Source organism: Sus scrofa, chromosome 18, assembly GCF_000003025.6.
Source record: "Sus scrofa isolate TJ Tabasco breed Duroc chromosome 18, Sscrofa11.1, whole genome shotgun sequence".
Taxonomy (NCBI): domain Eukaryota; kingdom Metazoa; phylum Chordata; class Mammalia; order Artiodactyla; family Suidae; genus Sus; species Sus scrofa.
Window position 1 is genome coordinate 22,530,664 of NC_010460.4, and position 17,843 is coordinate 22,548,506.

Sequence of the window (17,843 nt, forward strand, 5' to 3'; positions counted from 1 at the left end):
TAAGCTAATGTGCCTGTACTTTAAGACATTGTGATTGGTGTAGTCAACTCTTTTTTATATTCTTGTTCTTTCCCCATTTAATCAGAATTAATGTCTAAAGTTAAGACTTACAGGAGTTCCCGTCGTGGCGCAGAGGTTAACGAATCCGACTAGGAACCATGAGGTTGCGGGTTCGGTCCCTGCCCTTGCTCATTGGGTTAAGGATCCGGCGTTGCCGCGAGCTGTGGTGTAGGTTGCAGACGCAGCTCGGATCCTGCATTGCTGTGGCTCTGGTGGAGGCTGGCGGCTACAGCTCTGATTCCCTAACCTGGGAACCTCCATATGCCACGGGAGCAGCCCAAGAAACGGCAAAAAGACCAAAAAAAAAAAAAAAAAAAAAAGACTTTCATTAAAGTCAGCTTTAAAAATTTCCAAATAATTTCCTTTAAATGACTATATCAGCAAACTTTTCTTCCTGAGATTTCTGGCAATTCCTGTGAAAAAGGCAAATACCCAACTCAGAGGCCCTGCTTAGAAAGAAAATTTCCTTTATCTTAGAATTACCTGAATATTTTCTATTCCTCTCCCCTATTTAATTTAGAGGGAGAATTAAGTAAAAACTGAATTAAGTAAAAGTTATATTATTCTAAGCACCATCATTGACATATCACAGATAATGTAAGACATTATCTGCAAAACCTTTACAAGAAGCTACCAACAGGATTAAAAATACGCAAGAAGAGCACTATTTATCCTGTGTATTTTCTCTTTAAATAGTTTGTTCTTTGGGCACTAACTACAACAATACAAACCCTAAACATCTGTAAAGATAGTTACAAAATCAATAAAATTTCAATAGAAATAAAATGATAAAACCACATACACATAAAATATAAATATAAACATATAAATAAGGGCATCTTCTTATAGCATTCTTCTGTAAATTTTACTGTAATGCATCTCAATCAGTTCTTTTTTTTAATTTAATTTATATTTTTGGCCACCCATGGCAAGTGGAAGTTTCTGGGCCAGGGATCAAATCCAAGCTGCTTCTACAGCCTACACCCACAGCTGCAGCAACGATGGATCTTTAACCCACTGTGTCAGGCCAGGTTTCAAACCAGCAACACCACAGAGACAAGCCAGCCCATTAACCCACTGTGCCACAGCAGGAAATTCCAGTTGTTTTTATTAATACTGTCTCTACTACTTAGGTAGAGATAAAAAGAATTAAATATTTCAAATTAATAATACTTTATAATAATGATGTTATATTTGCTCAATTATAATTCTATTTAATAAATCCAAAATAATCCTCTTTTTATCCCAATAATCCTTTAGGAAGGATGGGCATATGTGACAACTGACATTTCACAGAAAAGGAGATTGAAGTCAGAAGAATTCAAGTGACTAGTCAAGAGCATAGTCAAATTTAGAAGTGGAGGAAGGACTGAGACAGAAGTCTTTGGGTAGTAAGCATGGCACTTTTTGGCACAGCACTCTTGTAATTTTTCCTAAAAGTTTATATTTCATATCTTCATAATTCCCTGACAGCATCTGAGAGTTGCACTTGTGCTTTACACTGATTTTTAAAAAGGAAAGAAAATAAAATTGGGACACGCTTTATTTATCGACAGTTTACATATTCCATCACTGTCTTAATGCTTGACATCCTTTAACTCATTTCATCAGCCCCAAATGTTATAAAGAGGACACCGTTACTTAACCACTCTCCAAATGGAGATACTGAGACTTAGAAAGTTCCAGGGCCAGGAAGCAGAGTGCTGACCAGACACAGACTTCACTTGGTCAGAATGACTGTCCCCAACTGAGACCACATTCCCTCAGGCCTATTTGCTCCCAGCCCCAAGCTGCCATAGGATCCATCTCTGTGACAAATACCTATGGAGCAAGGGGAATGTTTGGCTTCACTTCTAATCAAAGCACATGTCTCCTTGGCCTGAGACGCATTTTGTAAAGTTCACATGGCCACTATTCTCCAAATCAATACTGGAGAGGAAATTAATGATGCCGATCAACAAACCTGTTCTCCCTGCTCAATGCCTAAAGTCCTTGCCACGTGCTATCCGTATCGCAGGGTTCTGGGCTTCTTTGCCTTTGACTCAGAGCTCAATGCATCTGTTGTCCACAAAAGTCTAAACACTGTGGCCTCACTAACCCCCACACCCCATATACCATCAGCATTATTTCTCAATATTCCTAAAACCTGAGTTTTCCTTAAAACATCATTTCCTATGCGTTCATTTAAATAAAAATTTATATTCTCAGAAAATATATAACCCAGGGTCAACCTTCTTGATCACCACTTCTACTCCTGTAAAATTAAGCATTTGGGGTATTTTAAGAAATACTAATAGCTCATTTAATGAGCACTTACCACATGCCCAATCTCTTTCAAGCCAGATGTATACATTTTCCCATAAACCCTCAAAATACCTATGAGACAGGATTATTACTATCACTATTTGACAGATTTTTATATCTTAAACCAAAAAAGTGATCATTTTAACCCTGATTATTAACTTTCATGCTATACTGCTTCTCCATTGACTCTCTTAAATAATACTTTCCAAAATCAATCTTTTTTCTTTCAATAATAATTTACTTTTCTTATCCCTATTAAGTAAATACTTAATTATTTTATTTTCTCTTCCTTAAATTACTTTCTATCAAGCATTACCTGTGTTTTTAATGAGAAAGAATCTTCTTCAATCCTTGCCATTCATGTCTTTAAACATATTCAAGCAAATTTGAGTAAGAACAATGTTGGAATAACTTTTGTTTTATAGGGCTACTTAGTTTCTTTTTGCTGAATCTGTTATACTTTTTTATGAAAGAATAAAATGCAGATGATGGAATGTAGGTCCTATTTTTAAGAGCTTATTACATAAGAGCATTAAAAGAGGAAGAGATTCCCAGAAGTTCAGTTGTAACAAATCCCCATCCTCTGACTGTGGTAAACATGGTAGGTTGCTCACTAGGTCATGTGCATTAGCTCATTTTGAAATAAAATCTACAGGCCACGCCATGGTTCAATAGGGCATAATAATTGCTGTACTTCAGCCATTGAACCTACTTTAAATGTCAGAGATGATTTTTAACACACATGCATCTAGGTTTTTAATACACATGGGTTTTAATACACATGTGTAGGTTTTGTCATCTAACACAAACTGAATAATTTGTAAGAATGTATTAGTATTGCCTACATAAGCAATGACTTTGTAGCCTAGGCTAGAGAAACATATAATGTTATATCAACACACTACAAAATTATTTATGAAGAAATAACTGCTGGAAATATGCACATAAACTTAAGGGAAATATCTAGTGAGAAAGAACACTTGGGACATTTCTAAAAAATTCTGTTTATATTTTCAATATAAAATATTAAGCATTTGCCATCAAATTCATGTTCCAACACTGTCAATGGCAGTAGCTGTGACTAAATTTTTTTTTCAAAGGCACATAATGTAAAGCAAATGCCACAAACCCCACACAACTTCCATGTTGGCCCTTTGACATGTACCTCTTTTGCTACATGCTATTGTATTATGACTCTCTTCTTTAAAACATGCAATTCCCACAAACAACAAAACCTAGCTTAAAATCAAAAAAAGATTTCAAAAGTCATCTATATTTTATGAAAATTATTGAAAGAAACTTTGAAATTGATATTGTGGGGTTCATATTCTAGATATATTTGACATCCAACTTAATAATAAAATCAGTTTGACCACTATGTAACACTACTTATAGAATGATTTCTTGATTGAAAAAATATGCTTCAGGGCCAACCTGCTTTTCTTTTATTATTATTATTATTATGGTTTCCTTCTTTTGTTTTTTGTTATTGTAATTTTTAAAAGATCAAAGTTTTTTCTAATCCTAAAAAAAGTTGTTAAGTATCAGTAGTGGATACTTAGTAGTAGTGGATGCTACTTATGTAATATTTGAAATCTTTCCACCCATATTTTTTAGTATTATTCCCTCCTTACTACTCTGTTATTTCCATTTACTGGACAGTTACTTATTGAGCACTTACTATGTGCCAAACATGATTTTAGATTCTGGAACTTCATCTATGACCAAAATAGCCACACATGGCTTATGTTTTAATGAAGAGAAATTAGTAACAAATAAACAGTAAATTGAAAAATTAAAACATAGCAGTGATTATAAAACCTAGGCAGAAAATAAAAGTGGATGATGTGCTAAAAAGTAGCTGAGTGGCAACTATATCCTATGTTGTCAGAAATTATTTCTCTAAGGAAGTGTGGCAACCATAGTCAGTTGCCATTTTAAGTCATTCCCCTGACACATCTTTCTTGAAAGAGCACTGATTGTTTTCATCTATTCCTTCATGAATATGATGGCTGGATTAGCTGAAGGCATCATAACCTTGAAGAGAAAGTAAAGAAGATGAGCAGAAAAACTGCACAAGTGCCTGGATATCCCTAGACTTCTTCACTAACTAGCCTGGTGATAGTTCTCCTTCCAGAATTCTTGTAGGTAAACTCATAAAACCCATTGCAAAATTACTCTTGGTGCATCTTTCATTTATTACAGTATACACATTTTAAAGAATACAAAAGTTGCATTTAAGTTGAGGCATGAATGATCAAAAGAAGCCCAGCTTTAACAAAGTTAGAGAGAAGTATATCCCAGACAGAGGAAACAACTGGTTCAAGGAGCTCGTGACTGGAATGAGCCTTTGACAAAGAATGGGATGTGTCTAGGACCTTAATAGGAAGGATGGGAGGCCACAATGATGAGGTCAGAGCTGCAGCAGGATCAAACTGAGTAGGGTTTTATTAGGATAAGATAGGTATTTGACCTTATTCTAAAAGATGGGAACCATTCAAGTCTTCTAATCTAGGGAGTGACATTCCCTGATCAATATCTTAAAGAAATCCCACCAGTTTGGAGTTCTTTTGTGGCACAGTGGGTTAAGGATCCAGCCTTGGCACTGCATCAGCTTGGCTTGCTGCTGTGGTTTGAGTTCAGTCTCTGACCCTGGAAGTTCCGCATGGCTTGGGCACAGCTAAGAAAAAAAAAAAAAAAATCCCACCAGTTCCTCCGTGTGCGGGGAGTAGGGAGGCAAAAGTTGAAAAAAGAGTGATCCATTAATAGAGAAATGCAGAAGTCTAGGTAAGAGATAATGATGATATGGATTTGAGAATAACATGGAAAACAGAAGTGAATGGATTTGATATTTATTTGGTGGATCTATAAGACCTAATAATGGATTGACTAGATGAGTGAATAAAGAGAAAAATAAAGAACAACTCTAGTTCTTTAGTTGGCCTTTAACCTAAACTGGGTCCAAATATTTAGATATAAGAAGAGTAAAATAAATATGCATAAAAATATATATCTAGCATGAAAGAAATTAAACCTTCCCTTATAGAATTCAAACATTTTGTTCATATAAAAGAACTATTATTAATATCTATGATAAATAATTTTTGTGTCACTGATTATGCATTAAAAATAAGTATGAGATATAGCCCCTGCGTAGAAGGTACTCAAGGACTTGAGAGACAGTTATATAAATAACAACCTTAAAATGTAATCAATGTTCTAAAAAAGGATCTCTAAGACCCTATAGGTACCCAACATAGTAACTGTGTAATTTTAAGTATCTTCTGCTCAACAACTAGATTGGAAACTTCCTTAGAATAGGACATGTTTCATTTCTTTTTTGCCCCCATAGTGCCAAGAATAGTGCAAGGAATATAAGAAGAGTCTGAAATACCTAATTTTAGAACTTCAGATCTGTATAATTAACCACCATGCATTTTTTTTTTCCAGTAGAGGCATAAAGGAAAATTCTGACTAAAAACTCCTTTGGAAAAAATACTTTGGTCAGTGACAACTACCACAATGCAGTACCTGCAGTCAGACACAAATCCCCCATTAATAAAACAGGGCCAATGACTAATGATCAAAGACCACGAAGTAAAAAGGTATGCCTTAGGTATACAGGTAAAATAGTGATTATTTTGGCTTTCAGACATCTGGATTTTAATGTTTTTCCTTGAAGGAGTTTTATATTTTAATCTACCTCTTTGTTTAAAATGGGTTAAAGTAAAACTACTCAAGATAGGCCCTCTGCATCCCACTGAGATCAGAAACACCAGAGCATCTGTCCTTCAAAACAAGAATGCAGCCAAGTATGCAAATACCCTGTATGTGCTGAGGGAGGACATGTGAGTGACCTAATCCTCTGGCCAACTGGCAATTGCCATGTCAGTGGCTTTAGTGATTTTTTTAAATGTTTGCTGGAAGGGAAGATAAGAATGTTCTTGTTTGTTTGACAAGATGTTATTGTTATACATATATTTATGTGTGTGTGTATGTGTATACATACATACATACACACACACACACACACATATAACAAGACATATATTTTGCTGGGTAACTTGTTTGCTGATTTTAGCAAGAGAAAGGTCTAAAGTTAATCAGCTCTGCCTTCATTACTGCAGTCAGTGGAAATCATTATAGTTGGCTGCAGGGGACACAAGGATAATTTGTCCATCCAAGAAAATAAATTAAACAGTGCAAAAACAAAAATCATGATACTGCAGTATGATATAAAAAGGCTAACTTTCTTAAACTGCACACAAATGTTTTAGTTCTCAACAAGAAGTGCACAAAATAGTATACCCCTAAATTAAATTATAACCTTTTTTGATCTTTCAAAACTTAGGTTCATTACTTTGTTAAAAACAATGCTAGTTCTTATGAGTTTAAATTTGTGGCTATATTATTCTCCACATGCCTTTCTTTCTTTTGTCTTAATAGTTGAACTCACCCCTTCATACATTACTATAAAAGGCATTTACAAAACAGATACTCTTCACAGAACTTTTAGACAAGCTCAAATGCCAGAAGCACTGAACTCCATTTAGGAGATATATAATGGAATGTTTTAATTTCTAACCTGAAGCAGCTCACTCAAAGATTTAAAATGCCAAGGGGATCAATCTATTGTTGAAATGTGCTTTTCAGACAGACCCATTTAAGAATAGCCCAGACAAATAAATACAAAGATTTTTGTTGGGTCAATTATGCTATCTCTGCATTTGACCCAACTCTTGCTGAGAATCAGCATTAACCAATCTTCCTCTATTTAAATATAACAAATGTGCCCTCAAGGAATACATTTATCTAAAATATGTATAGTTCCCCTCACCTAATAATATGAATGTAACCATTTAAATATGTTCTGAGATATGATTATGATAAATAAATTAGGTATGAACTATAAATATGAGCATCAAAATAATCATACATAAACTGTCATACATGAACCTTAGGTTAGTATGGATTTACTGGATTTGCGGTTCAGCAGGGGTTCTATACCTACCTGGGTAATAACTTGAGCTACTTGAGTTTCTTCTAAGATTTGGTTTTTCTTATTTTTGTTTTCTTTCTTTCCTTCTTCTTTCCCTCTCCAACCCCCTCCCTTCTTCCCTATCTCCCTACACATTCTAGTGTAGATAGATGGACACTGACACAGATGGTATATCTGATGATAACAAGTGCTATGGAGAAAATAATACAGCAGAGAAAGAGAATTGGCAGTGCTGGGAAGAAACATATGCCATTTTACACAGGGTGATCAAGGAGGTCTTTACTTACCAAAAAGGTGAAAATTGAGACCTGAAGGAGATAAGGGGTGAGTGAGCCTTGTCATTCATTCCAGGTCATTCCTGGAAGAGGGAGCAGTACCAAAAAATCTTCAAAGATTGAGGATAATTGAAGTGTTCAACAAAGAGAAAGCAAGTTAGAGGGGGAGGAAGTGGGATGGACTGGGAATTTGGGGTTAATAGATGCAAACTATTGCCTTTGGAATGGATAAGCAATGAGATCCTGCTGTACAGCACTGGCAACTGTATCTAGTCATTTATGATGGAGCATGATAATGTGAGAAAAAGAATGTATATGTGTATGTGTGAATGGGTCACCTTGCTGTATAGTAGGAAATTGATGGAACACATACAAACACTATAATGGAAAAACATAAAAAGCATTATAAAATAGAGAGAGAAAGCAAGTCAATGAGGCTGGAGCTGAGGGAGCTGGGTGAAGAGTATGAGCTGAGTGGGGTAAAAACATTAAATGGATATAGAGTGACGGGGTGTGGAATCATATGTAGTCACTTAGGTTGCTGTGATGACTTTAGGCTACCCAAATCTGAGTGAAAATCCATAAAAGATTTTGCAAAGAGAAGAGACATGTTTAAATGGATCACTCTGGCCTCCATACTTAGTTAGAGCATCCCGAACAGGAACATGGCCAAACAGTGTGAAAATGGTGATGATCTAGACAAAGGGAGTAGCAAAGGAGATGATGAGAATTGACTGGATTATGTTTTTGTTTTGAAAGTATTTTTTTAATTAATAGATTTTATTTTTAGAACAATTTTATATTTTAAAAATGAGCAGCAGAAAAGATAGTCAGAAATACTACAGCTATTATCACCTAGAGGTTAACATCAACAACATTATGGAGTAAATATCAAGAGATTCCAACAACAGCTGCTGTATAAAAATCAGTTGCACTTGCCATCATATATGACAATAGATCTAGTCTTTGTTCACATAGCTGCTATCTTAGTGGCTTCCTACTGACTCTAAATCTGATTCAGGATCCCAATCCACATGCATAATAGTAACTCTAAGAATCTAGGTTATAAAATTTTTCAGTCATTTTCCTCTAGAGCAGTGGATTTAACGTTAAATGAATAAATCTTTGCCTCCTATCATAAGTCTGAGGAAAGGCATGGCTTCAAACACTTCTCAGACTTTTTAAGAAAGTGCCATGAGAGCATAAGATTAATGACTGGAGTAAGATGGACTAAGGAATAGCAAATTGATTATTTAAAATGCATTTTCTCATTTGTGTCTTCTGAAGTTTCCTAGGTTATGGGTATAAACTCTATGTATTTATTATATTTGAATTTTTTGTCTCTATGTGTTCAACCACACATGTAAAAGCCCCTCCTTCAGCAACACTTTCCACGATATTTCTGGAATTTATTTTCAGAGAGAAAAAAAGCTTCTGTCACTCATTGCTCCCATTTTCCATAATCTGCTTTCCTTCCACTACCTTCCCCCTCCTGCAAAATGCAGATTCCTGCACCCCAACCCACAGGAGCACTTAATAACATTCCTGTGCACCAAGAGCACAGCAGCCTCTATCAAAGTGGAAAGACTCTTTCTACCGCAGATTGCATTACACTCCAATTTGGTCAGTCTTAACAACATCATTTCTGGAACTATTAAAATCTTGAGGAAATTTGTAAAATAACTTTTAAATTTAATCTGTTTCATCTCAGGAAACACAGATCGATTTGGGATGAACTCAAACAGAATTCCCCAGTCCATTCTGGGAAGAGCGATGCTCCAGCTTGGTTAATGAATTCAGCTTATTTCACTAGAAATTTCCTACCTTATGAAGAATTTGCTCCAACTCCTCTTCCAAGCTGGCATCCATCAACTTCCTCCTGCTGTTCCCATCATGCCACCAGCCACAGCAGCATATACCTAAGTCACAAATATAGACAGATAAGATTTTGCCAGTTGAGCCACTAGACCTCGGGTAAATACATCACTTAGAAGAGCATCACCAGAAGTGTTCTACTCTGTATTCTGACTCAGAAATTTTCCTTATTTAAACAGTTTTGGCCACATTCTTCAATGTTTTCTGTCCTATTCAGAGGTGCTACAGATGAAGATGACTATTCATTTAAATATTTAATAATATCAAATTAAGTAATTAGCAATTAATGAACTTTTTGTATATATCTAGTACGCATTATTATCACTTCAGTTTAAAATGCAGTCTAATGTTCTAGTTTGTATCATTTTTCTTGCCATATCATTTTCCTAGCTCATTTCCTTTTTGAGACTAATCTAGTTACAAACTAACTAGATTACCAAGCACTGGTCAGGTTTTAGGAGACCTGTTAGAATTTGAAAGTAAACCTCGCTGGTATGGAAAAGAATTCGAACCTATTTCAAAGGGAAAAAATAATAAGAGATAAAGTGGTTTTAATATCTACCCAATGATAGACTATTTGAAAGTTATACTCAAAGATCTGCATTATACTTGTTTCTAAACTAAATGATTGTTAGCCTCTAGTTACAAAGACACAATAGTGTCTTAATTTATTTATTCAAAGTTTTCCAAAAGCATTTTTCTTTCTGTACTTTCTTTCTATATTATTTTCTGTGATTGGCTAATTTAAGAATCACCCTGTTGAAGGTCTATAAATTGTCAGTAACAGCAATGGCTATTATCTTGAATTATTTATCTGAAAAAAGTTGAGAACCTTTTATTCCATTTGTTTATTTTAAATACTTTCTAAAGATTTTGATTCAGTAGCTATGGGTAAGGTCCAAGTATATACATAGTTCTAACTCTCCATGGATAATGCTGATGCATGCACCTTCCTCCCAGTGATGTCTACTGGCTTCCAGCAAACTGAAGGGAAGAAGTAAAAGCGTCTAGGGTCTTCTCAACTTACATAGTTTATGTACATTCTCCTACTCTATTAAAATGAAACAAAAACAGAAACACCCCATGGCTTTTGCTGCACTGAGAAGAAGACATATTTTATAAATATTTTCTTAAATGAACATTAAATTCCTACTTAATTTCTATTTTTTCAATAACAGGTTTTTTTGCCATCCCTATTCTTTACTTTTTCACAATACTTGAGTTTTTTAATGCCTTTCATTCTGCCTGAAAACCACAGGAAAAGCCAAATGAAGTAATTTGCCTTAAGATGGGCACTGTCTTCAAAGACAAGACATGGTCTTTGCATCAGGAAAAAGTCCATGTGTTTTTTGATCATTGTCCTTAGTTGTTTTAACTATTAATTATAGATGAAATATTCTCTCCGAATATTTGAGAGACCCCAGAAGTGAGTTTTCCAGTAGCACTCTGTTAAGAATGACTCCAATAACAGTTTTACAGATATTTAATGATTAAGTATTGGCTTCCTATCACTTATGATTTGTCCATAGGCATATATATAACTCTGCATATCAATGGATATATAGATGTTCACATTTTACACATATAAACCTATATCACAGGAGCATACAGATAGGTGGCCATACAGATATACAACACAATGTACACACACACATAAACACACACATCTCTGTGTATCCATAATGGTTGCCAAGATACCAGACTTATAGAAGTGCCCAATAAACAGTTACTGAATAGAGACATTAATGTAAATGAATAGCTAAACTGTTTCAGAAAGTGCTGACTTTCCAAAGGACACACACACACAGAGTGCCTGCTGCATCTGGTGTGCACATGCCCTATTTTAGGTCCCATCCCAGGCAACACAAAGGGACAAAAAAAGAGTCATGTATATGTGCAGCTTCAGATATAGTAACATTTTTGCTTTCTGCTTGCTTTATTTCTAATTACTAGACTTTATTTCTAATAGCATTTGTTTGTTTTGTTTTTGTGTGCATGTCTTTGTTTTGCGAGTGTATTTTTTGTTTTATTCTTTGGCTGTGTGTGCGGCATATAAAAGCCCCTGAGCTAAGGGATCAAACCTGTGCCACAAGCTGCCACAGTGACAATGCAGGATCCTTTACCCACTTCACCGCAAGAGAACTCCTACAGCAGGTTTAGTTTTTAGACTATTGACCAGATAGTATAGAGTGCTCTCATACACCTCACCCTGGCTCATAATTAACCTAATAGTTAACATTTTGCACTAGTGTGATACATTTATTATAATTGATGCACCAATATTGATACATTATTATTAGCTAAAGTCCATAGTTTGCATTAGGGTTCACTCTTTCTGTTGTACAGTCTATGAGTTTTGATGTATATGTGTATCCACAATTATATTATCATTCAGATCAGTTTCACTATCATAAAAATCTGCTGTGTTCCACCTATTCATCCCTTTCTCTCTAACTACTGATCTTTTTACAGTCTCCATAGTTTTGCCTTTTCCAGAATGTCGTAGAGTTGGAATCATGCGGGATGTGACCTTTTTCAGTTTAGTTTCTTTTACTAATCAGTATATACCTCAGGTCTCTCCATGTCTTTTTATGGCTGGAGAGCTCATTTGTTTTTATTGTTGAAAAATATTACATTGTATAGCTACACCACAGATTGTTTGTTTATCCATTCATCCATTGAGGGACATATTTGTTGCTTTTAAATTTTAGCAATCATGAAAGAAGCTACTATAAACATTTGTGTGCAGATTTCTGCATGGACCCAAATGCCTGAGAAGACATTCCACCAAAGCAGAGATACAAATAGCAAGTAAGGGTGTAGAAAAATGCTCCCTCTCATGTGTCATCTGCAAACTGTAAATTAAAACAACAACATGATATCACCATGCAGCTGTTAGAATAGCTAAAACACAAAACTCTGTTGATACCAAATGTGGCCAGGATGCAGAGCAACAGGAATTCTCATCCATTGCTGTTAAAACAGCTAAATGGTATAGCTACTTTAGAAGATGGTTTCACGGTTTCTTGTAAAACTAAACATAACTCTTACCATATGATCCAGCAATTGTGCTCCTTGGTATTTACCCTAATGAGTTGAAAATGTATGTCCACACAAAAACCTGCGCACAGATGTTTATAGCAGCTTTATTCCCTTTTTTTTTTCTTTTTACAACCACACCTGCAGCATATGGAAGTTCCTGGGCTAGGGGCCGAATAGCACTGCAGCTGCAGCCACAGCCACAGCCATAGGAACACCAGACCCGAGCTGTACCTGTGACCTACACCGCAGCTTGTGGCAACTCTGGATCCTTAACCTACTGAGCAAGGCCAGGGATTGAACTTGCATCCTCACAGAGACAACATGGGTCCTTAACTTTCTGAGCCACAATGCGAACTGCTATAGCAGCTTTATCATACTTGCCAAAGTTGTAACCAAGATGTCCTTCAGTAGGTGAATAGATAAGTAAACTGTGGTATATCCAGACAATAGAATTTATTCAGCAGTAAAAGGAAATGAGCTATAAAGCCACAAAAAGACACAGAGGAGACAAGTGCATATTACTAAGTGAAAGAAGCCAATCTGAAAAGGCTACATATTTTAAGATCCCAACTTTATGACATTCTGAAAAGTAATAACTATAGAGACAATAAAAATATCCCTAGTTGCCAGGGGTCAGAAGAGGAAGATAAATAAGCAAAACACAGAGGATTTTTAGAGCAGTCAAAATACTTTGCGTGATCCTGTAGTGATGGACATACATCATTATACATTCGTTAAAACCCACAGAATTACAACACCAAGAGTAAACCATAATATACTTTGGGTGATTATGATGTGTCAGTGTCGGTTCACTGATTATAACAAATGGACCGATCTCGTGGGGATGTTGATAACGAGGGAGGCTATACACATGCAGGGGCAGAAGCATTTGGGAAATGTCTATACTTTCTATTTAATTTTACTGTGAACTTAAAACTGCTCCAAATAAAATAAAGTCTTTAAAAAGGGGAGGAGGGGAAAGATCTGAGATGGTAGTCACTGAATAATAGAAAATTCTGACATAGAGTTAGGTAACGGTGTGACCAAAGCGTTATACCCAGAAAACAATTTTAATGAACTCTAAAAGTATCAACCAGAAAGTGACAACAAGGACATCCGGAAGTCTGGGAAGAAAGAGAAACATGAATTATATCTGGAGAAAATGAATCATAAACCTGTATTCATAGAATTATTTCAAATCACCATTGTGGTACAAGAAAATTCTTAAGGAGAAAATTTAATCTAAAAAGGTCGGTAAGACCCCTTAAGATGGTTATAAGCAAATTCAGATTGTCTCTGGAAGAATGTAAATTCAATCCTGGCTGGCAGGGTTTACAAAATGCCTTGGATTATAAAAGGCAATTTCAGAGATGTTAAAATGTTCTTAAAAGTTACTTTTCAGAATTATGGAATTCAGTATATCTGGTTCATCACTTTCTTTGCTATTCTGAGAGAGCTGCTTTACATATTTCTTAGATTAATATGCTAATATATCTGACGTATGTATACATTATTATCTAAGAATGATCAACAGGTTATACAATGACAATCCATTTGCCTAACTTAATGGATACCTCTTTTTTTTTTTTTTTTTTTTTTTGTCCTTTAGGATCGTACCCACAGCATATGAAGGTTCCCAGGCTAGGGGTCGAATCAGAGCTACAGCTGCCAGGTTGTACCACAGCCACAGCAACACCAGGTCCAAGCTGCCTCTGTGACCTACACCGCAGCTTATGGCAACATTGGATCCTTAAGTCACTGAGGAGGCCAAGGATCAAACCTGAATCCTTACAGATACGGCTGTGCCACAACGGGAACTCCAATGGATACATCCCGAATGCCTCACTTCCATGTAAAGCATGGAAAATGCTTTCCATTCCATCTGTCTTGAAACTAGTTTTCTTCTTTGGCTTCTCGAACATTCTCCTCTGTGGATATACTCTATTTGCCTGACTACTTCTGAGTTTCTTTAACAAATCCTTTCTTTATATCAGCTGGTCTTTAAGTAATGTTATTCCTTAGAGTTCCAGCCTCAGCCATTTTCAATTCCACTGCACATTATTCAGACTTATTAGTTCAAATGTTAATGGAATTCATGGTTAATCATCAAGGAAATGCAAATCAAAACCATAATGAGATATCACTTCACACTTGTTAGAATGGCTATCCTCAAAAAGAACACAAATAACAAATGTTGGTGGGGATGTGGAGAAAAGGTAACACTCATAACACTGTTAATGGGAATGTAAACTGGTGCAGTCACTGTGGAAAACAGTATGAAGTTTCCTCAGAAATTTAAAAATAGAGTTAACATATGACCCAGCAAATCCACTCCTGGGGATAACCCCACCCACCCAAAAAAAACACTACCTCATAAAGATACACGCACACCAATGTTCATCACAGCATTATTTACAACTGCCAAGATATGGAAGCAACTTAAGTGTTCATCGACAGATAGATGGATAAAGAAGACATGGTACACACTCACACAATGGAATACTACTCAGTCCTAAAAAGGAATGAAATCTTGCCATTTGCAACCACATGGATGGACTTGGAGGGCATTATGCTAAGGGAAAAAAGTCCGACAGAGAAAACCAAATACTGTATGATATCACTTATATGTGGAATCTAAATAAAATAGTTTGTTAAAACTAGTGAATATAATAAGAAAGCAACCAATTCACAAGACATAGAGAACAAACTAGTGGCTACCAGTGGGGAGAGAGAAGTGGGGAGGGGCCATATAGGGATAGGAGATTAAGAGGTACATATTATTATGTATAAAATAAGGTAGAACGACATACTATACATGGGGAATATAGCCAGTATAAATGAAGTTTAACCTTTAAGAATTCTGAATCACTATATTGTACACCTATAACATATAATTTTGTGTACCAACTATACTTCAATTTTTTTTAATTTAATGGAACTCAAATCTCTCCTTCCACCCAAGACCTTTTTTTTAAGTTTTCTTTTAAAACAACAAATGGAATATTTCAGAGTAACTTCAAATTCAAACATTTCTAAAACAACATCCACTCTTCTAGCTCAAGGTGTTTTATTCTAGATATCTCACTTTTGTCACCTTTTTAACATTGAATGGAATGGACCAAACTAGAATCCCAGAGTCATTTTCTTGCTTCCTTTCCTTTGCCTCATACACAACTAATTTACTGAAAATCTTAATATTCTTTATTAAAATGTTTCTCATACATGGACCAAATTTTCCATTCCCAAATCATGACATTATCACTCATTGCTAAACTAATCCAATTACTTAACTGCTTTTTCTGCCTCCATTTTCAGACTCTGAAGGCAGAAAAGGCAGTTAAGTAATTACATTAATAATCCACAGTACTGCTGTATTAGTTCCCTGAAAATGCCAAAATAAAGTTCCACAAATTAGGTGGATTTTTTTGTTTTGTTTTGTTTTGTGGCCCCACCCACGGCATATGGAAGTTCCCTGGCCAGGAACTGAATCCAAGCTACACGTGAGACCTACTCTGCAGCTGTGGCAACACCAGACCCTTTTAATCCACTATACCTGCCAGGCATGGAACCCACACCTCCACAGTGACCAGAGCCTCTGGAGCTAGATTCCCAATCCACTGTGCCACAGCGTGAACTCCCTAGGAGGTGTAAACAATAGTTATTTATATGGTCTCGTATTTCTGGAGGCTGGCAGTGCAAAATCAAGGTGTCAGCAAGATTGATTCCTTCTGAGGGCTGTGAGGGAGACTCTGTCCCACGAGGCCCTGTTGCCTCGGGCATTTCTTGGCTTGTAAATAGTATTCTCTCTGTATCTTCATACCATCTTCCCTGTTGAAAGTGTCTGTTTCTGTCTAAATTTTCCCTTTTTATAAAGACACCAGTCATATTGAATTTGGGTCTACCCTAATGACTTCATCCTAACTTAATCATTGAAAGACCTGATTTCCAAATAAGGTCATATTTATTGATATTGCGGATTAGAAATTTAATGGTTTGGGGGAAACACAATTTATTCCATAACTGCTACCAAAAGGTATCATTATAAGAGAGGTCATAGCATATCCACCCCTTTCTTAGCTCCTCATGACTATTTAATAAAGACTACTTTATTAATTAAGGTTTTTCTCATTCTTTCCCAGCATATGTCTGATGTTTGACTCTTGTGGGCTTCGCTGAAATCATATTTTACATAGAAATTTTTTCCCTGCATGTTGAAATTTTACTTAATTTTCATAACCCAAACTCAAATGATGAATACTCTAAAGAGCCTCACGTGATTCTCTGATCCCAATTAATCATCTTCTAGCTCTTTTCCCATGGAATTTACTTAAACCTCTTAAAATTAAGATTCATTAAGCCTGGCTCCTTGTGGTCTCATAAGTCTTTACTCTCATTCTTAGAGAGATTCTACTGAATTCCTTTTAACAGACCAATGTGAACAGTAGATATTCAAGAATATTTGGTTAAATTGATCTATGTTTAAAAGTAGATAAATCTGGGCCTCCTCAAGTTTCAGACATGATAGAATGGCAATGCCAATTGATGAAAATAGGAAGGCTAGACAGAGCAGCCTCTTCGTCAAAACTGAGTTTGATTGATATCACATACCTTTGAATATGTCATGGTGGAATTTATACCATCACTGTAAATGTGAGAGTCAAATTTATCATATAAAATCTCGAAGGGAAGAATATAAAGAGAGAAACCAGGCACTACTCAGCTTTGGAAACTCTATGTGGGGGAAGAAGAAATAATTGCCATAATTAGATAAAGTGAAAAGCTGCTGATCAAAATAAAGCTAGGATATAAATTTGATAATTACTGTTTCACATCTAGTTCTAGACTCTAGAATGGAGATACCATAAAGGTAGAAATACAGGCTTAATATATTTACAAAGATATCTAGATAACTTGTTTGCATAGTAAATGTTCTAAAAGGTTTCAATAAAAATACATGTATAGTTTTTTTTTAAACTAAGGAACACTGTTTTTCCGACTATCTGCCATAAACCTCAAGCGGTAACAAGGAAAGCATTCACCTCATGATCTTGGCCTATTTTTTCGTTTTATCTATTTTAGTTCTCATGTTAAATCACAGCATTTAGCTGAGCTTTGATGTTCACACTTAAGATGAAAACCTAAAATGCACATTTAACGGGAATGAAATTCTTAAATCATACTACTTTATGATGCATGATTTAAGAGTTTCATTCCAATTAGGTATATGTATAAAGTTATAATTATTGCCAGCCTGCCTTTCTATTTATACTTTTACCCCTCCTCAAAAG

General features: G+C 35.6%; 1 long non-coding RNA gene across 2 annotated transcripts in view; it reads right to left on the reverse strand.

The window, feature by feature from the left end:
• The window catches only part of LOC110257598, an 803,392-nt gene that overhangs the window by 507,850 nt on the left and 277,699 nt on the right, over positions 1 to 17,843 (reverse strand). The window contains exons 3-4 of one of the 2 annotated variants that reach the window (XR_002340441.1): positions 9,463 to 9,557; positions 4,273 to 5,044 (exon numbers count right to left, since the gene is read on the reverse strand). This is a non-coding gene — a long non-coding RNA (uncharacterized LOC110257598). Of the gene's footprint in view, positions 1 to 4,272; positions 5,045 to 9,462; positions 9,558 to 17,843 lie in introns of those variants that run through there. The other variant, XR_002340440.1, reaches the window with a different exon arrangement.